We start from the raw sequence: 22,122 nt of genomic DNA, 5'->3' as shown, positions 1-22,122 counted from the left end.
AGAGCGTCACTCTACATGGCGATGCGCTTCCGTCATGCGGTCTGAAGACGAGGAAGAAGAATTGTCGTAACGCCAGCAGAGATACGCGTGCTTCGCCGGCCGCGGCGCTACTAAAGGCCCTGCAAGCTGTATCGCTCGTATATCCGCTCGGGCACACCTTCCAACATGTGTGCCGCTAGTTACGCCGTTACGTTTCCTACAGCCGCCACCGCGGCACAGGGCGCTGCCACGAACGATTACGCTGCTGCCAATGAGATGCAAGCGTCGCCTCTCCGGAGCTCCAGCGGCGGATATGCCAAGTTCGAACATTCGTGGACCAATACTCGTACTCTGATTTGTGTGGTGCCTAGCTGAATAACATTTGCAGACTGTCGCAGTGGCAGGGCTCCATCTCCTGAATAGACGTTGTACTGAAAAGTGATAAATTATAAATCTTTTCTCTCTGTATGTATTTCTACATTCAAATAAACTGTAAGCCACAGATGCTGCAAAAACAGGAAAAAAGTTAGGTACTATTTTTACTGTTCGATATTAGGAGCAGATCAAATTAATATCTGGATTCTCGGTTTATGAGCGTCATCTGTTCTTAGCTTCTGTATCTCCTAAAGGACCACACAACGTGCAAAGAAGATACACAAATCAAAAAAGTTTTGCATCACCTCTGTTTCGATAGTGCGGAACCTGAACAGAAAGCCGGCCGGGGTAACCGAGCGATTCTAGTCGCTTCAGTCTGGAACCGCGCGACCGCTACGGTCGTAGGTTCAAATCCTGCCTCGGGAATGTGTGTAATGTCCTTGGGTTAGTTAGGTTTAAGTAGTTCTAAGTACTAGGGGACTGATGACCTCTGATGTTAAGTCCCATAGTGCTCAGAGCCATTTGAACCATTTTCCGTACAGAAAATTGGAATAGAGATCAACATAAGCATCATTTCCGCCCATTTTATTGCTCATGAAAACCACACATTGCATGTTGTACCATAATCAGCGAGACCTTCAGAGGTGGTGCTGTAGACCTGGTACTTCCTATGCCCAATAGCACATCCTCTTGCAGTGATGCATGCCTGTATTCGTCATGGCATGCAATCCACTACTTCATCAATGCACTGTTGGTCCAGATTGACCCACTCCTTAACGGAAATTCGGCATGGATCCCTCAGAGTGCATGGTGGGTCATGTCGTCCATAAACAGCATGCTCGATAGGGTTCATGTCTGGAGAACATGCTGCCTACTCTAGTCGAGCATGTCGTTATCCTGAAGGAAGTCATTCACAAGATGTGCACAATGGGGCGCGAATCGTTGTCCATGAAGACGAATGCCTCGCCAGTATGTTGCCAATATGGTTGCACTATCGGACAGAGGATGGCATTAACGTCGTTTACAGCTGATACGGCGCCTTCCATGACCACCAGCGGCGTACATTGGTCCCACCCCAAAATAGCAGGGAACCACTGCCTTGCTGCACTCGCTGGACAGTGAGTCTAAGGCGTTGAGCCTGACCGGGTTGTATGGTTGAAGGCATATGCGGCACTCATCGGTGAAGAGATCCTTCGATGAATTTTGCACAGCATACAAACCCTACTTACAGGTGTATGAAACTCTAGAATTTATTTAATTAATGAAAAAATGAATGACCTGTTACATTTTAAACTTCATGTTTAGAAAAATCTCAAATTTTATGGTTAATTATCTAAATGTTTACCACAGTTTTTTATAGATTTGGAAAATTCTAGAGTTTCATACACCTGTAAGTATGGTTTGTATGCTGTGCAAAATTCATCGATGTATCTCTCTGACTTATGAAGAAAAGTGTACCTATAGCAACAAATGCAGCCAATAGTAAGTGAAAAAATGATGAAATTTCACACGTAAAAAAATTTATTTTGTTATATTTTTGAACTTACATTGCTAAGAGTGTGAATTCTGAATCCCTTCTGGTCATGTTGACAAAGTTTTATGAATTTATTTGTAAAAGTATAGACAGTGGAAATTAAAATGTCGTGTTGTGCCTCTCCCACTCCGTCGGCCCGTTTGATGTCGTAGCCCCCTTAAAAATTAACAAGCTGAAATTTTCAGGACTATCTGTATGACGTTAGGAATCTGTATGGGGCTAAGAGAGACATTTTTAATATTTATTAGTCCTTTTCAAAATCGTTTTATATTAATAGCTTCTCTATTTAAGTAGTTATTTTCTGATTTTTTGACTTGTGTGTGTGAAATTTTTCAACTGATTTGAAAAATTTTGATGAGATTACAACAGAGACATATGGTAAACTTCAGGTTTATTTATTTCTCTTCAGTTGAGTCAACCTGTATACTGCTTCCTCATAGGCATGTCTCACGAAAATATCGCGAATGTAAAAATGAGAGACCATCGATCTCAAAGGGAAGCTTATCAGCAATCGTTCTTAACTGCGAAACATTCGCGACTGGACCAAGAAAACAGGATGGTACACCAAGTACCTAATCTGCGCCACACCCAAGAAGAGAAGATGAGTTAATATTGCATTATCACCCAGTTCTGGGTTAAGCTGAGTGTTTCAAGTCTTTAGCTTATAGGAAAGATAGTTCAAAATTAATTGCAAAATTGGTACCCAACAGAAGGAACGAAAAACAAAGTACCCTCAGCCACACATGAGACTCGAAAGCGAGTTAATACTACAGTGTTATCCAGTTCTGAGCTGTGTTGAAAGTTTCCAAGTTTCTAGCTTATCGGTAAGCTAGTTGAAAATGAGTAGCAAAATTTGTACCGAAAAAAATACACGAATATAAACGTGTTAGAAAGTGATTGTTTATTTATTTATACACAAATCTACATTGCAGCACCAGATATCAAACCTATAAATCCTACAAAAAAATATTTAATGCCACAAGTACGAAAATTTATATTTCAGTCAGTAAATACATACATTATGAACATACTTTATTTTTAGAAATATACTTTTTATTCATCACCTTGAAATAAGATACTTTTTCTATCTAAAAAAAGTTGTCAGCCCTACTCATGGTTCATGTATGACCAAAAATGTAGAGAAAGGTGTAAGTAAAATCACTCAAAGACGGTGAATGAGTGAAAACATTCATATATCTCACACGGCCGCAGAGACTAGTTTCATTCGGTTGTTCCTTTCGACTGAAAACACCAACTAAACGAAAATACAATCTGCTGACCAATCGATTGCTAAAAACAGTCGATTGTCCCATTACTAATGTTAGCGAAGGCACTGGTGTCGGTCGTCTGCTGCCGTAGCTCATTAACGCCAGATTTCGCTGCACGCTTCTAACGGATACGTTCGTTGTACATCCCACATTGATTTCAGCAGTTATTCCATGCAGTGTCGCTTGCCTCTTAGCAGTGACAGCGCTACGTAAACACCTGAGCTCTCTGTCGTAAGTGAAGGCCGTCGGCTATTGCCTTGTCAGTGGTGAGAGGTAACGCCTAAAACGTGTTATTCTCAGCACATAATTTGGATCTCGGAATACTGAATTCCTTAATGACGAAATGGAATGTCCCATGGGTCTACCGCCAACTATCATGCCGTGTTCAGAGTCTGTTAACAGCCGTCGTGCGGCTATAATCACGCCTGAATCGCCTGAGTGCAAGTGACAGCTCTGTCAATGAAATGCCGTGTGACTAGGGATTCCCGTAAAGCAGACCGTTCGCCTGGCGCAAGTCTTTCGAGTTGACGCCACTTCGGCGACTTGCGTGTCGATGGGGATAAAATGATGATGATAAGGACAACACAACACCCAGTCCCTGAGCGGAGAAAACCTCCGACCCAGCCGGGAATCGAGCCCGGGCCGTTAGGCATAATACTCCGTCGCGCTGACCACTCAGCTACCAGGGGCGGACAGCTCTGTCATTGCACTGCTCCTTTACGCCTTGTGTACGCGATAGTATAGTCATCTGTATATGTGCATATCGCATTCCCATGACTTTTGTCATGTAAGTGTATTGGAGATTTATAAAATGATTAAACCAATGCTGTACTGATACAGACCAACGAATAATACTGTTGCTAGGCCCTAACTATATAAAACAAAAACTAAGATTGTTTCTGAAACAGGAAAAAAATTCATCGAAAATGTGAAAAAATTACATTTAGTGCTGCAATGTTTGTTACCGGTAGGTTCTATTAACCTCGTGAACCCAAGTGGAAATCCTTGGCGGATGGAGGAGGGGTCGGGGTGGGGAAACAACGATCATTTCCGAAACTTTACTGAGAAAATCTGGAGATCTGGCGTCTGCGACTGACTGAAAGACAACGGTTCCACTGTCACCAACGTACATATCACAAAGAGACAGAAATCAGGGCTTCAACAGAGTTATAAGGACTTATTTTTTTTCCTCGTGCTATAGGCGAGTGGGGGCAACAATGACTAGTAGTGGTGCAAGGTACCATCCGCAGTGCATTATACTGAGGCTTGCAGAGTATGTATGCAGATATAAATAACTAAAGTTGCCCAAAACCCTTTATCGCAAAATATAAGTAATGAGATGAAAAAATATTGTTTCCATGTAAACCTAATGAATGAACCAAATTTATACGACCATTTAGTAAGCACAAACTTTAATAATGTTTTTCTGCATTAACTTCAAATGTTACGATCAGAAGCGTTAAAACATATTACTCGAGAAAACCTTCAAAGCGGTGCTGGAAGGGTAGTTGTTGCTAAAATAGTGCTTTCATGTCATAGATTTTCAGCTTCCAAAAATCATTCCGACTGCGTTCATTATAATTCCGTTGACCATTTGCTTCTATGCTGACAGTCGTATAACAGTTCTGCCTCGCTGCTTTGTCATTACAACATAAGAGGATTCCTCCCCAGAAAGGCAGAAAACGCTGCCCCTTTGACCTCCACGTCCGGCAGTACATCCAAGAACGCCCTCTGTCTGATCACATAGACTGCCCTTCCTCCCCCCCCCCCTCCCCCGTCCCACTCTCTTCCACACTCTTAGTATCGTATCATGACACGGAAATCCGTTATGTTATGTACCAGAACAGAACTTCAGGCTGTTGCCCTATAGCCCTTATACTTTTCCTTACATCAGGATACCAATACCTTTCTGTACATCAGAATACTCCTCTGCCTCCCCCTCACCCCCCCCCCCCCCTACTTCTTCCGCTCTCATACATAGCCGTCCTCACTGCCATCTGTATTTGCTCTGTTGCCTATTCTTCGATCATCTTGTCGTACCCTTCGCAAGATTTGTGTTTGCTGCTGCCAGGCTGCAAGCTGGGTCCTGAATATCAAAGGGTCGAACCTGGTATTCATACTTCTCAAATACAACCAGTGCTCGTTTTGTGCAACCAGGTGGAAAACTTAACGAGTAAAAACAGTATATCAAGCAAAATAAATAGCTGGGCAAAGTAGCATTCATCGACGTGAATAGCTCTAGGAAACAATCGAGTCGTGACATAGTATTTGAACAACATTATTTCCCCAGCTTTTAACTCTAAGAGAAACTACACTCCTGGAAATGGAAAAAAGAACACATTGACACCGGTGTGTCAGACCCACCATACTTGCTCCGGACACTGCGAGAGGGCTGTACAAGCAATGATCACACTCACGGCACAGCGGACACACCAGGAACCGCGGTGTTGGCCGTCGAATGGCGCTAGCTGCGCAGCATTTGTGCACCGCCGCCGTCAGTGTCAGCCAGTTTGCCGTGGCATACGGAGCTCCATCGCAGTCTTTAACACTGGTAGCATGCCGCGACAACGTGGACGTGAACCGTATGTGCAGTTGACGGACTTTGAGCGAGGGCGTATAGTGGGCATGCGGGACGCCGTGTGGACGTACCACCGAATTGCTCAACACGTGGGGCGTGAGGTCTCCACAGTACATCGATGTTGTCGCCAGTGGTCGGCGGAAGGTGCACGTGCCCGTCGACCTGGGACCGGATCGCAGCGACGCACGGATGCACGCCAAGACCGTAGGATCCTACGCAGTGCCGTAGGGGACCGCACCGCCACTTCCCAGCAAATTAGGGACACTGTTGCTCCTGGGGTATCGGCGAGGACCATTCGCAACCGTCTCTATGAAGCTGGGCTACGATCCCGCACACCGTTAGGCCGTCTTCCGCTCACGCCCCAACATCGTGCAGCCCGCCTCCAGTGGTGTCGCGACAGGCGTGAATGGAGGGACGAATGGAGACGTGTCGTCTTCAACGATGAGAGTCGCTTCTGCCTTGGTGCCAATGATGGTCGTATGCGTGTTTGGCGCCGTGCAGGTGAGCGCCACAATCAGGACTGCATACGACCGAGGCACACAGGGCCAACACCCGGCATCATGGTGTGGGGAGCGATCTCCTACACTGGCCGTACACCACTGGTGATCGTCGAGGGGACACTGAATAGTGCACGGTACATCCAAACCGTCATCGAACCCATCGTTATACCATTCCTAGACCGGCAATGGAACTTGCTGTTCCAACAGGACAATGCACGTCCGCATGTATCCCGTGCCACCCAACGTGCTCTAGAAGGTGTAAGTCAAATACCCTGGCCAGCAAGATCTCCGGATCTGTCCCCCATTGAGCATGTTTGGGACTGGATGAAGCGTCGTCTCACGCGGTCTGCACGTCCAGCACGAACGCTGGTCCAACTGAGGCGCCAAGTGGAAATGGCATGGCAAGCCGTTCCACAGGACTACATCCAGCATCTCTACGATCGTCTCCATGGGAGAATAGCAGCCTGCATTGCTGCGAAAGGTGGATATACACTGTACTAGTGCCGACATTGTGCATGCTCTGTTGCCTGTGTCTAAGTGCCTGTGGTTCTGTCAGTGTGATCATGTGATGTATCTGACCCCAGGAATGTGCCAATAAAGTTTCCCCTTCCTGGGACAATGAATTCACGGTGTTCTTATTTCAATTTCCAGGAGTGTATCTTGGGTTGTGGAGAAGCAACTGGGCTGCTACCAGACCCATTCCCATGTACTGACAATAAAATGATTTATCAAGAAAAAATTTAAATTTATTCTTAAAGGTTTCACTGGAAGCGAAAAGCCTCTAATCTGAGTAGTGGTGCGACTCCAGTGACTTCGCCGTCAAGGAGACATTATGATTTAATCATTCTTTCTTCGACATGCCATCACTGGAATCCTTTTGGGCATAGTCCCAGTGTATTTCTGTGGAAACAACCGGCAAACTTTACCCACAAAATAAGGTCGGTGCTAAGGCGGTCCACGCCACAGGAAAAATGCAAAATTTTTGCAGTAAATGTGTTGCTGTCCACAACGTCTTGTAGTTACCCTCTGCCACCTGATTCAGTAGTAATATTCTACTTTTATATTCATGGATTTATATTAAAAATAAATCTAAATGTACCATAAACAAAAAGAAACTACCCATGGCGTTACCACTTCCTTATGATTCTATGACAACCGAACGATGTTAATAACTGCGGCATTATAAGGAAAGACACACACTAAAAGAGTGACACCATTGCTTAAAAATTCATTGCCAGGAAATTTAGAGATTCTTTTAAGGTTTCCCCTCCAGCCATATCCCGCTTCTCATTGTAAAACTTCAACAGCGCCTTGTGTTTATTTACACTGGATGTCAGGTTCGCAGCTTGTATATTCTAAGGTGAGACCTGGTCTGCAAGCTCCTCATTGGTGGTGACGAAGCAGGGCGCCGAACTATTAAAACATCACATAGAGTAAAACGAAGAGCTCGTTACTTTCATCGAACTGAAAAGCCTTAAAAAGTGAGTCCTGAACTTATTGACACTTCGCTCTACACTGGCAGAAAAGTAATCAGAGAGACGGATACGCCTATAATGATGTGTTAATGGTGGCACAGTCGCTGTCTTATACCACGTTCACGCGTATTTTAAAAGCAAACTTTATTACTTGCATAAGAAGATCTTAAATTTACTGATAATATGAAGCACGTGACAGTAATGTTTAGATTAATGTTACCATTTTTATTAATTTTCATTTCTTAATGCAATAGTACATCCCGGCTATTCATTTTGAGACCAAAACTGTTTATCAAATAAGCACTATAAATATTTTGTTCCGTACGACTTTGTGAATCACTGTGATTGCAAGCACAAAGGGAACGGATGGAAACGCAGATAGTCCTTTTTTACCGTTTGTCCATGGTCAAACATACTGAATTTAAGCTCTTTTGGTAATAATCGGTGTTAATTTAACGGAGGAATATTTCGATGTTTATACTGGTCTTTCACGCTTATGTATTTGTTTAATCAGCCATTAATTTCACTTGTGTAAACATAGAATTTTTTGTGTCGTATTTCCGGCGTTAGATATGAGTTAAATCTACTCGAAAGTGGACTCATGATATTGAATATACAAATAAGGAGCAAAACTGTTGTCACAGTTAAATTATTTCATATTATCAATAAAATTCATTGATAATGTATTTCGAGGACACATTACGTTAACTAAAGGAGGACATACGGAAATACCTACTCTAGAGAAAAGTCTGATTATCTTCAAACTTCATACTTCACATTGAGTTTCAAGCCCCATCCATCGCAACTTTGTTGAGAACGTGGTAACGTTATCCTGAAGTATCAATTGATAACCAAGCAAACTCTATACAAATATCTTTCAGTATGGTATGATATCATTAATTAGCCTTTGATGACTCCTTTCCTATACAATTCATGTATCAAAGACCTTCCTCTGAGGTAGAGGTACAGAAACACCAACAGGGAGGCCTTTGACATGGAAGGAGCCGTATGTGTACCCTATCCGTAGAATTAACCTTTATCTGCTCTGTTTGGCATCTGAAAGGGAAGTAAGATGATGAAAACCTGATTATCTGTAACTAACTTAGATATCAATTAGACACATTTTTGAATAAGTGGGAACATACACTCCTGGAAATTGAAATAAGAACACCGTGAATTCATTGTCCCAGGAAGGGGAAACTTTATTGACACATTCCTGGGGTCAGATACATCACATGATCACACTGACAGAACCACAGGCACATAGACACAGGCAACAGAGCATGCACAATGTCGGCACTAGTACAGTGTATATCCACCTTTCGCAGCTATGCGGGCTGCTGTTCTCCCATGGAGACGATCGTAGAGATGCTGGATGTAGTCCTGTGGAACGGCTTGCCATGCCATTTCCACCTGGCGCCTCAGTTGGACCAGCGTTCGTGCTGGACGTGCAGACTGCGTGAGACGACGCTTCATCCAGTCCCAAACATGCTCAATGGGGGACAGATCCGGAGATCTTGCTGGCCAGGGTAGTTGACTTACACCTTCTAGAGCACGTTGGGTGGCACGGGATACATGCGGACGTGCATTGTCCTGTTGGAACAGCAAGTTCCATTGCCGGTCTAGGAATGGTAGAACGATGGGTTCGATGACGGTTTGGATGTACCGTGCACTATTCAGTGTCCCCTCGACGATCACCAGTGGTGTACGGCCAGTGTAGGAGATCGCTCCCCACACCATGATGCCGGGTGTTGGCCCTGTGTGCCTCGGTCGTATGCAGTCCTGATTGTGGCGCTCACCTGCACGGTGCCAAACACGCATACGACCATCATTGGCACCAAGGTAGAAGCGACTCTCATCGCTGAAGACGACACGTCTCCATTCGTCCCTCCATTCACGCCTGTCGCGACACCACTGGAGGCGGGCTGCACGATGTTGGGGCGTGAGCGGAAGACGGCCTAACGGTGTGCGGGACCGTAGCCCAGCTTCATGGAGACGGTTGCGAATGGTCCTCGCCGATACCCTAGGAGCAACAGTGTCCCTAATTTGCTGGGAAGTGGCGGTGCGGTTCCCTACGGCACTGCGTAGGATCCTACGGTCTTGGCGTGCATCCGTGCGTCGCTGCGGTCCAGTCCCAGGTCGACGGGCACGTGCACCTTCCGCCGACCACTGGCGACAACATTGATGTACTGTGGAGACCTCACGCCCCACGTGTTGAGCAATTCGGCGGTACGTCCACCCGGCCTCCCGCATGCCCACTATACGCCCTCGCTCAAAGTCCGTCAACTGCACATACGGTTCACGTCCACGCTGTCGCGGCATGCTACCAATGTTAAAGACTGCGATGGAGCTCCGTATGCCACGGCAAACTGGCTGACACTGACGGCGGCGGTGCACAAATGCTGCGCAGCTAGCGCCATTCGACGGCCAACACCGCGGTTCCTGGTGTGTCCGCTGTGCCGTGCGTGTGATCATTGCTTGTACAGCCCTCTCGCAGTGTCCGGAGCAAGTATGGTGGGTCTGACACACCGGTGTCAATGTGTTCTTTTTTCCATTTCCAGGAGTGTAGATCAGTGGTGGTGCGGTGTCTAGGACATGAGACAGGAAATTCGATGATACTTTAGAGCTTTTAGGAGGCTACAGTACGCGGTATGCTGCCATCTGTCCTAATTTCGTACAGTCAGAAATGATTGACCAGAGGAGAAAAAGGGAACACATGAGTGTTCCTCTTTTTGCTCCATGTCCATACATTTTAACTTGTTATACGACCTATATAAAAGCGTTCAGCTGCTATCCAGTAATCTGATGTGTAATGTTTGGTTGTTTGACAGAGTAACCCGAGTGACTCGTGTTAGTAATTGACAACGCACAGGCTCCGCTACAACAAATGCAGCGTTACATTTCACGCGTGGTCATTCCAGTATCAACAGTATACAGACTTCCGAACGTCGTTAACAACTGAAGATACTGATTGTTATGAAATTTCCTCTAAGGACATAATTCGACGTTCCCACGTCGCCTTAGTGATGTTAGCTAGCAAGAACGGCCACAGCTCTTATTTAGCGTCTCCTAAACGCTGGAATAAGAGATATGCACTGAAGGGATTGGAAAGTGTTACACCGTAAAGCACCAGTAACATCAGACAATGTGAAATCATAAAACAGTGTTATTAAATAATTAAACTGAAGCGGTGAGTTGGAAAAGGAGTCATGCCCACTTTTTTTTCAAATTATGTTTACAGGAGTCTCGGCGCGCATCGTTTGGTTTAATAGGGGGTCATGTACCATCAACAGAAGTGCTAGTTAGAAGGGTATTGAGTTAGACAAGTAGCCACGTCCATATAAATAAGCGTTTCGTGCTCCTATTCCAATAAAAAAGAAGACACTACAGGACGTAAGCAAAATTGGACGGTGCATTCCTGACGAGCAGAAAACATTTTGTTACAGTATCTGCTACCGTCTAGCGAAGAACGGACAAGATAAGGATGAATCTTATGCTCCATTGTCTGCTATGCTATATTCTGCTTGTGGTTGTATTATTTTAGGTACGTTATGAATAAACCGATATCCACACAGCACACTGTTTTGTTGCTGTAAAATATATATATATATATATATATATATATATATATATATATATATATATATAAACTTCAAAACACAGTCGTTCTGCTGTTAACAGAACACTACTTGCCTCATCAAGATCATTAGGTTCGAAAAGGGGTCATCTCCTGTACATTCAGACTCTGTTACGAGAGTCGATGAGTAAAGTATATTGTAATGGTGTATGTTGTTTCACCCTGGGGCCAATTGCAACATGGAACTCCACAACACTATTGTATTGTATGGAACTGGGGACCTAGAAGCGACGGAGAGACTTCGTCCCCTCCGTAGCCCTCAGTGATTCAGATCACCTATAGCAGGCTACAGCAGACCACTCATCCCACCGCCGCCCTACACCGAACCCAGGGTTATTGTGTCGGGCCGATTCGTGCCGTGCATCGGCACGTCTTCCCGCCCGGAAAGCAGTGCGTTAAGCCGCACAGCTAATCTGGCGGGTCACAACACTATACTTATGTCCGCTAGTAGTAAAACAGTTTTTTATGTCTGCTGAAAAATTTACGTTCCGTGACACGACAACTATCGAACTCACAGATTCAGTTACGTTCCATTCGGAACTGCTCTCCACCATAAATATCGCCATGAAATGTGATCGAGGTGTGATCCACAAGGGCACGTACACACTCTTGTATCCTTTGAGGTATTGAAGGTGGCAACCTCCGAATGTAGTCTTGACGAATTTCTTGCCATGCCTGAAACATATACTGTGTCAGTTCGTCAGGACTGCGGGCTGGACGCTGACATGGAAGTACTGATATGAATGTGTATGGCTTCCCGCGCAGTATCGGTGACACATCAGGTCACTCGATAATCTAATTCAATAATCGATACATTTTTCAAAGCGTTATGAAGTGAACTGCATTTTGGGGTCTTTCATTATCCTCTTGAAACATGCGATTGGGCACGAAAGGTACGACAAAGAGGTTTATCGTTCTTGCCACACAATGGTGAGCACTGAACCTTCCTATAAGAGTTATCACATTGATGGGACCTTTCACCAGGACCTCTGCGGACAACTTGGCATCAGTTAGAAGCTAAGCTCTTCGCTGAACGTCACAGAATGGCAGCCTGTCCCTGTTGGCCCTGACACGATGTAAGACTGATGTCTGTAGCATGGTGTCAGCGGCAAATGACGCAAGGTAACTCTGGTCTCAACCCATGTTCCAGTAATCAGTTTCCGAGTGTTCGTGAAGATCCACTGCTCGTAGCCTTTGTCCGTCCACAAGACAAAGAGAGTCTAACAATCTTACGATCTCTTTGCGAGCGTTTCTTATGCGTTCATGGGGATGGCCTGAGGATGGTACTGCGTGCCATAACCGGTAACCAGTAGGCAAAATAAAAAATCGCGACCATTGACCAATACATATAATATTTCAAAAGTGTATTGATCGCTATTCCAACCGTCAGTATGTCGAGTACATGTCTGTGAAATCTGTCGCTATGACGATCTTTTGACCCTCATGCCAATGATTCGAATAGATGTTAATAAGCAGCATCTACAACTTTTCTGGTCATGCTGCGTTTGTGTTACGGTCTCCTGCTGATAAGTTCCAAATGGTTCAAATGGCTCTGAACACTATGGGACTTAACATCTGAGGTCATCAGTCCCCTAGCACTTAGAACTACTTAAACCTAACTAACCTAAAGACATCACACACACCTATGCCCGAGGCAGGATTCGAACCTGCGACCGTAGTGGTCGCGCTGTTCGAGACTGAAGCGCCTAGAACCGCTCGGCCACAGCAGCCGGCGATAAGTTCCAGTAACGTTAGTTAATCCGATAGCTATCATCACCCACACCATATTTCATATGTACGAATGGCTTTATTCTGTACTGGAAATAAGCTCTCGTGAAATTTTATCAACTTGTCGCAGAGATATGCAAGTACTGATGTACGATATGAGTTTGGTACCATTTAGATCAAGGTGTCAATCGTTCAACACTTTCCACTTCTGTCAGAGTAAGTCCCTTTGATTCCACACAGTCGCATTAACTGCGTCCAAGGCATCACGTCTGTGTTAACATGTTAGATAGGAAAACACTAATTTTCCTGCAAAGTTATATTTATTTCAACAAAATAATTTTCGGCTAAGTCCACGTCATTGTAAAACACTAAAGTAAATAGACTTACCTGGAGAAGACCGCAGAAAATCGGTCGAAACGCTGGAAATTTACTTGCTTTACTGTTCTACAGTGACATAACACTGGCCGTGGAAGCGTCTGATCTTATATATTCATTTGGTCACGAACCAGTTATCGGCTTCTTAGGCAATTTTCAGGTGACAACTGAATGTCACAAAAACAGATGAAAATGACGTATGACCTACACAGATATTATTTGTACCAAAGAAAGAAAAGACTTAGAGTGTTTACAGGGGAAAATATTTCATTTTTAGTCACATAATTACAATAACTAAAACGAAGAGAGAGCGGGAATAAAGGTTTTATGTTCAGCTAAATTTAACAACTGTTCAGAAATAACATGAATTTACAATTAGAGTCTAGTACTTCTAACGAAAAATTAATTTAACAAATGGAAAAAGGAAACTGAGTTTGATCAAGTAATACTAATCTGGAATTCTGTGTCATGTATTTGTTCATTTCCAGTATTTCCAGTAGGTTCATCTCTTTGCTTTTCTTAATAGTATGACAAACTTTCTCCAGCTCCTCTCATGTTCAGAAAACCTAACTGCAAGAGCTCTGCTTTACTGACAAATATACAGATGTCACTGTATATACACCACTCTGTGCAAATTATTGCCAATTGCAAAGCTTTACTATGGAATAAAAATTTTAATATGGTTTTGGTATTATAAAATGCAGGTCTGTAGTTGCGAGGCTAAATTTTGCTATGTTTTATCTGAAATGTTGCCAATATATGGGATTTAACTCTAGGCCTGGTAACTACTGATTTCTGTTGGCCAGCTTACAGAAGTGATGCAACTTTACGCATTTTGTTTTTCTTAGTGTTTTATCAATCAGGGAAGAGTTAAAGTCATTGCTGGAGGTGATGTGTTTGATGGTTAGTAGTTCTGTTGAAGTACATGACATGTTCCACATCCTGGAGGACCTCCTCACTACGGATCAATTGGAATGAAAGTAAATCTAATCTAATCTAATCTAATTCAAATAACGGAACACATGTGAGGCGATGCAGCATCGAATGGAAACCTGCATGTTGGCTGTGTGGGTATTTAAACCCACGTTTCTTTTTTTATCTCTATTTGCGAGATTCGTTTGTCGTCTGAAGATGCCAAAAGTCGGTTCGTGACCAACATAATAGACTTTTGCAGAACATTAGGAACAGGTTTCCTATTTAATACACTGCTGGGAAAGAAGACCTCGATTCTGATCGGATGGCAAAATATGCCACCTGGGGTATAAGAGGTGTACTGATAATGGTTTTAACATCATCCGACCACAGATAGCGTAGTGGCATAACAATCGGAGCGCCATCTGTGTCTACGCGCTAAGACGGAAAGCTCACAGCTAGAAGGCTCTCCCACACACAGCGCGGGAAACTCGAGGTGCTCTGTAACACCTGCAGTAACTTCCCTGGCCATCAACATCTCCCGACTTGTCTCAAACCGAGCACGTGTGGGGAATGGTGGTAGAAAAAGTGACTCGTACGACTCTTCAATCAACAACTCTTACAGGTCGAGCAGGCGGGGCATAACGTATAGCAGGACAGTATTCACCATCTGTGCGATCGATTGTATGCCAGTCAGCGCCTGTTACCGCCTGTGGAGTCTACAGCAAGTACTAATGCGGATGGTCGATACCTGGTACCTCAGAACCGCTTGTACCATTGACCCGTAACTGAAATCACTTTATGTGCTCCATATGGAAATGAGCGTCTGGCGTCATTATGCACTGCTGCAGCAATAAATGTTGAGTGATTTGGAAATCTCTAAAACGGTCTACTAATTTATTTCCCTGCATTGTATTATTATCATATACTGCCAAGCACTAATGAAAAATTCAGTTGTTGTTATAACCTGTACTAAAAGTTAATCTGTTGGGATAGAGCAAGAGGCGAAGCACAAGCGTTTCTGCTAGGGTAATCCCAAAAGTAAGGTCTCCTATTTTATCCGGCCGCTGTGGCCGAGCGGTTCTAGGCGCTTAAGTCTGGAACCACACGACCGCTACGGCCGCAGGTTCGAATCCTGCCGCGGGCATGGATGTGTGTGATATCCTTAGGTTAGTTTGGTTTAAGTAGCTCTAACTTCTAGGGGACTGATGACCTCAGATGTTAAGTCCCATAGTGCTCAAAGCCATTTGAAGCATTTCTCCTATTTTTTATAAGTACATAACTGTGTTTGTGTGGCAGTTGGTCAAACTGTTATGAAGAGTGCTTCACGCGCTGTGTACAAACATGCGCACGACGCTCTGATCCGCTCAGTCTTGGCTTGGCATCCGTTGAGAAAGAGCTCCCGTTGTATGTTACCACCAAGTGCGAACTGATCGCAGTTATTCGGTTTTTGAACGCAAAGGGCACTGCGCTGGCTGAACTCCATCGCCAGTTGACGGAAGTGTATGGTGAGTTCTGCATGGATGTCAACAATGTTCGTAAGTGGTGTAGAGAGTTTGCAGCTGGTAGGACCGAAATTCACGACGAAAAAAGGAGCGGGAGACCGTCAATTTCTGAGGAGACAGTGTTGAAGGTTGAGCAAAAGATGCGTGAAGGTCGGCGGATCACCCTCGATGATCTCTGCACATTGGTTCCTGAGGTTTCCCGAAGCACCGCTCACAGAATTTTAACGGAAACATTGAACTACCGGAAGGTGCGCGCAGGATGGGTGCAACGCATGCTGACTGAGGACCACATGCGGCAACAAGTTGATGCTTCCCGCCCATTTCTTCACCGTCTTGCAGTCAAACAGGACAACTTTGTGGAATCACCTGTCACGGGTCACTAAATCTGGCCATGCCACTTTACACCTGAGACCAAGCAACAATGACGCCAGTGGCGGCATCCTTCTCCTCCAATGCAGCGGAAATTCAAACAAACACAGTCTGCCGGTAAAGTCATGATACCGTTTTTTGGGATCGGAGAGGAGTATTGTTGGTCGACTTTATGCCCACTGGGACCACAATTAACACTGACAAGTACTGTAAGACTCGGAAAATACTCAAACGGACAATTCAGAACCGGAGAAGAGGAATGTTGAGCAAGGGCGTACACATTCTCCATGACAACGCTCGCCCTCACATCGCTCGGCAAACCGCAGCACTCCTGCAACAGTTTCAGTGGAACAATCAATCACCCACCCATTCTGTAGCCCTGACTTGGGGCTCAGTGACTATTAGCTGATCCCTGGGTTAAAACAATATTTGGTCGGTAAGCGATTCAGCTCCGACGACGAGGTGAAAGAAGAGGTTCATAACTTTCTGAACAGCATGGCGGAAAAGTGGTATGACATGGGCATACAAAAACTACCACAGCGTTTTCAAAATTGCATCGACAGAAATGGTGATTATGTCGAAAAATAGTTAAATGTTCAAGCTGTAAGCTGATGTAAACCATTGTAGAAATAACAGGTCTATGTACTTACAAAAAAAAAAAAAAAATTGGAGACCTTACTTTTGGAATTACCCTCGTACGTCACAGTCCCATCTTATTAGAATTGGTTTATGCCTAAACTATTTTTATTTTTTTGGGACAGAAGTACAGCTGTACGTCGCGTGCCTTGGAATTTGTCTCCTGAAAGTACAGTTTATCAAAATATTTCCTCGGAATGAGCGGTGCGTTATGATTTCGCCGTACGCTGGCACAGGCAGCTACTGGGAGCTTTCCAGAGCGCGCTGAGGCGGCTGAACCCTGGAACCTGGCTGTGCCTCACGAATTATTCATACGGCGGCCGCTGAGCCCGAAACATGACCCGGATTAGGCGTCGCCCAGGGGGGGTGGCCGGCCCTGGCGGGACCACACGTTCGGTTTGTCCACTGCCGTTTGTGCCCTCCATTAAGGGCACTCCGCTACAGCCGCACCCCGAGCGATAAAGCTGCTGGCTTAAAACGGAATTTCGCAGTGACTCGTTTCTCTCGCGAAATGGAAATCCCTCACCGCTAAAGCAACGTCCGTTCGCCAGCTGTTCGGTCTTTTTTGGTGAATCTCTTAAACAATTTCCTTAATTTATCCGATTAGAAGATTATGTCAAGGAGTGGCAAGCAACGATCAACTGTTGAACTTTTACACTGAGGTGGGATAGCGATATGGAGATATACATACGGCGGTATTATCGCGTACACAAGGTATAAAAATGGAGCTGTCATGTGTACTCAGGTGATTCATGTGAGGTTTCCACGACAGGAATAAACAGACTTGGAACACGGAGTGGTGGTTGGAGCTGGGCGTATGGGACATTCCATTTCGGATATCGGTAGAGAATTCAATATTCCACGATCTAGATTCTCAAGAGCGTGTCGCGAATACCAGAAGTTAGGAAGTACCGCTCACCAGGAAGACACAGGAGCTGACGGCTTTGACTTAACGACCGAGAGCAGCGGCGTTCGCGTAGAGTTGTTAGCGCTAAGAGACAAGAACACTGCGTGAAATATCCGCAGAAATCAATATGAGACGTACGACGAACATACATGTTAGGGCAATGCGGCTAACGTTGGCGTTAATAGGCTATTACAGCAGACGATGGACCCGACTGCATTTAATAACAGTACGACATAGGCAGCAGCGTCTCTCCTGGACTTGAGACCAAATCTGTGGGACTCTTAGACGGCTGGGGAACTCTGACCTGGTCAGATGAGTCCCGATTTCAGCTGGTAAGAGCTGACGGTAGGATTCGAGTGTGTCGCAGACCTCACGAAGCCATGGACCCAAGTTGTCAACAATGCACGGTGCAAGCTGGTGATGGCTCCATAATGGTGTGGGCTGTATTTATATGGAGTGGACTGGGTCCTCTGGTACAACTGAAACGATCTGTGATTGGAAATGGCGATGTTAGGTTACCTGGAGACTACTGTGAGCCATTCATGGACCTCATGTTCCCAGACAACGATAGAATTTTTGTAGATGGGCCAGAATTGAAGAGCATCCAGGTCACCCATTAGGGATTCCATCGAATATTTATGGGACATAGTCGAGAGGTCAGTTCGTGCCCAGAATCCCTCACCGGAAACAGTTTTGCAATTATGAACGGCAACAGCGGCAGCAAGGGTAATAATTTCTGCAGGGGACTTTCAGAGACTTTTTTAGTCCACACCACATCCAATTACTGCACTACGCCGGGCAAGAGGAGATGCCTCGCAATACTAGGAGGTACCCCCACGACTTATGTCACCTCATTGTATCTATTGTGTGATATAATCACCAAATTATTGCAAAAGATCGATTTCAGTTTCTTACAACAACCATCTCATTATGAACTACTGAGTATTTAAATAGATCCGTCGAACCCTGCTACCGCCAACTAAAAATTAATAAATTTTTTGACAATATCACGATTGCATCGGACAATAGACAAATATTCGACTCAGCATTAATGTTTGATTTCACTGATGATTGGAGTCATGATACTATATTTGCCAGGCTGTACTCTTAGCAGTAGAATGGAGCACCGAATTTCGCATTTATCGACTGATGAAAGATGTATAAGTTAATAGACACACATGTGATGTTTAAAGCTTTCCCGGCGTTCTGATTGTTCCATAAAAACACGGGAGAACAGCCGGATATCAGTAACGTCCTGCTACGATATTTCGGCGCAGAGTCTTCTGGCCATCTTCAGGTGAGTGCCACTGTGGTAGTACTACTTCCGATATCCGGCAGTTCTCCCGTGTTTTATGGAATAATACACACACATGTTGCAACTAAAAGAAATTACGTATTCTGTGCCAGTGAACTTTCATTAAACTTGATGAATTGCTATGCTATGAGTCGTAAATGATAGTTTGACCGAGACAACTTGTCTGTGAATAAATATTGACAACAGCTTTTAGTGGTACGACATCGAAGTTGTCCGCGGTGGCATTCTAGTACAAAATCTTATCGGAGCTCAGATCGCGTCAAATCGGAGCTGAACCTCTTTATCAGGAGCGAAGTTCGGCCTTGTGATTGCTCGGGTGACTTTGCTTGGAATTCTAACTTATCTTGGTGGTGACGTCATCTGGAGGGCAGAGTTCACACAGATCTTCATTTAAATGAGCGCAGTGTCCACCGTCCAGATCAAAAGCAATCTGTGCTGCTTTATCGTACAGAACGCAGACAGTTTCAGACCATGATCACCTAGAATCTGAACTGGAACACCTTCAGAATGTGTTTGGGAATAACGAATACGTACCGAACCAAATTCAAGCTGCATTTTCTGGTAAACAGAGGCGCAATCCATCCCATCGAACGGTGTAAGACAAACACATAGCATTCCTACCATTCTGTGGAGCAAACTTGTGGGCATATTACGTAAATATGGAATTAGACCAGTATCCCGCCCTCCGCGAAAATTAGTGTTCTGCTGCGTCCAGTGAAACAAAGCCTGGATTTGAAAGTGCCCACAGTGAATGTGACGAAAACCGTATAGAGCAGCAAACCACACAGCAGCCCAGCCCTGCACTGAACATTATCGGCACATTCATGTATAAATCATGAGTAATCAGCAATAGCGGAACACAGCCGTTCGAATCCTGCCTCGGGTATGGATGTGTGTGATGTCCTTAGGTTAGTTAGGTTTAAGTAGCTCTAAGTTCTAGGGGACTGATGACTAGCGAAGTTAGGTCCCATAGTGCTCAGAGCTATTTGAATAATTTTTTGAACACAGCTGTACGGAAGGGCACAAGATCGACTTTGAAAAAACGGAGGTTCCCTCCAACACATAGACCTACTCGAATTGCGTAACAAAAGAAGCGGTAGAAATTCGGATTGCAGTGACAGTTTTAACAGAGATGGGGCTATAATGTGATTGTTGTCAGCATACGACACTTCAAACAAATGTAACCATAATTCATCTCTCTTAAAAGAAGAACTGATACTGGGAGTGGTGTTCGTTCCCCTTCCAGGCTTCATTAGCGGCCCAATGGGGAAGAGGCGAGATACCGCCGCGTTAATGATTTCCTGTATTTGAGCATTCCTCTAGATGATGTCACCGCCAATAGACGTTAAAATTCCAAGCGAGGTCACGGTGCTGGACCACACTATTTAGGAAGCGGACGTCGCTAGCGGCAGGTATCTCCTGACGATGAAGATGGTGTTCATCTTCAAATGCTGGAGTTTTAGCTATGTTTTGAGCAAGTCTAAACACCTAGAAAATTTTATAAAAGCGTTCGGTGGTATTATGATGCAGTGATTTCTTTTCTTCCGATTGAAGCAATGCTAATTATGTATTGTACATTTGTTTCAAAGGATCTGCTTCTACCTGTTTTCTTGTAACTGTCAGATGAAATTCTAGAATGACCTTTGTATCACCTTTAAAGAAATGTTGATAGCCACAAAGTGTGGCAGGTCAGTATGAAATGTGCTCCATGCAAATCAGCTATTTGTTTGATAATCTAGGAGAAATGCTTCTACTTGATCAGGCAAATATTTATGTAAACGATCTGAAAAAAATCGCCCGAAAAGTGTGCCTGCATAAACTTTGAACCAATCTCTTCTGAATATTGTCTGATTCCATTACTGTTCTACACTGTACTCGGTAGGCCCGAATAGTTGGCGTAGTGTAGACATTGAAGAGATTGGCTCTGTGACTATAAACATACTAGCTGCCATTTTAATCTTCACAGAGAGAAACGGGAAGCATAAGAGCCCTGCTGACGTAACATTTTTCTTATGTACTGATCGCCTGTATAACAGTATTCAGGTATCCCACATCTTAGTTTTCATCGTTGTATGAAGTTTCTTGCGAATGTCTTCGAATTACGGTAAAGCATACGGTAGAAGTCGATTCAATTACGCCACTCGCGATTTCATATTTGCTAGTCATCATAATACATATAACGTTGCATAGAAAAATTGTTGACCTAGGGTATCACCGAAATACGGAGTCCAGTTTGTGCTAAATTTGTATGATGAGCAGCTGCTCAGCGAAACTTATTATGGCAATTTTTTTCGTTTGTTGAAATATAGTACCTGCTGCTCACCAAGATATGATTTTAGACACGCGATATAATTTGTAAACCGCGAAAAACAAAAGAATTACAGCAACTTACGTAAACAACAACAAATACGCTCCATTTCATTATGAATGTAAAACAAATATATGTTGTCGACATAGAATTATGAGAAACAGACACTTATGACAGTGAGTGGCACCCGTTTTCATCCTGATGAAATGGGCTGCACGAGGAAGTAAAAGCGTTGAGTAACTGTCCTGACCGGGTCTAGCTGAACGTATAGGCTGAATACAGCTAGATCTGTGCAGTGGCATCTCTTTCATTGGTATTGCTGATTTATTCAATAGATTTTTCAATTGTCGGACTGTCCGTCCCTGGTAGTTGAATGGTCAGCGCGACGAAATGTCATACCTAACGGCCCTAGTTCGCTTCCCGGCTGAGTCGGAGATTTTCTCCGCTCAGGGACTGGGTGTTGTGTTATCTTTATCATCATCATTTCATCCCCATGGACACGCAAGTCGCCAAAGTGGCGTCAACTCGAAAGACTCCCACCAGGCGAACGGTCTACACGACGGGAGGCCTTAGCCACATGGCATTTCCATTTCCAGTTGTCGGAATGTAGCTACAGATCGGCGTTGTCATGAAGGCGAAAGCAGAATGCTCGTGATCGGACAGCAAATTTCTATGTCGTTTTCTGGTGAGAGATGATGGCAAACCTATGAGAATGTCCAGG

The sequence above is a fragment of the Schistocerca americana genome, chromosome 1, assembly GCF_021461395.2.
Source record: "Schistocerca americana isolate TAMUIC-IGC-003095 chromosome 1, iqSchAmer2.1, whole genome shotgun sequence".
NCBI lineage: Eukaryota > Metazoa > Arthropoda > Insecta > Orthoptera > Acrididae > Schistocerca > Schistocerca americana.
The sequence above is the reverse complement of the archived record's forward strand: the minus strand, read 5'-3'. Positions refer to the sequence as shown.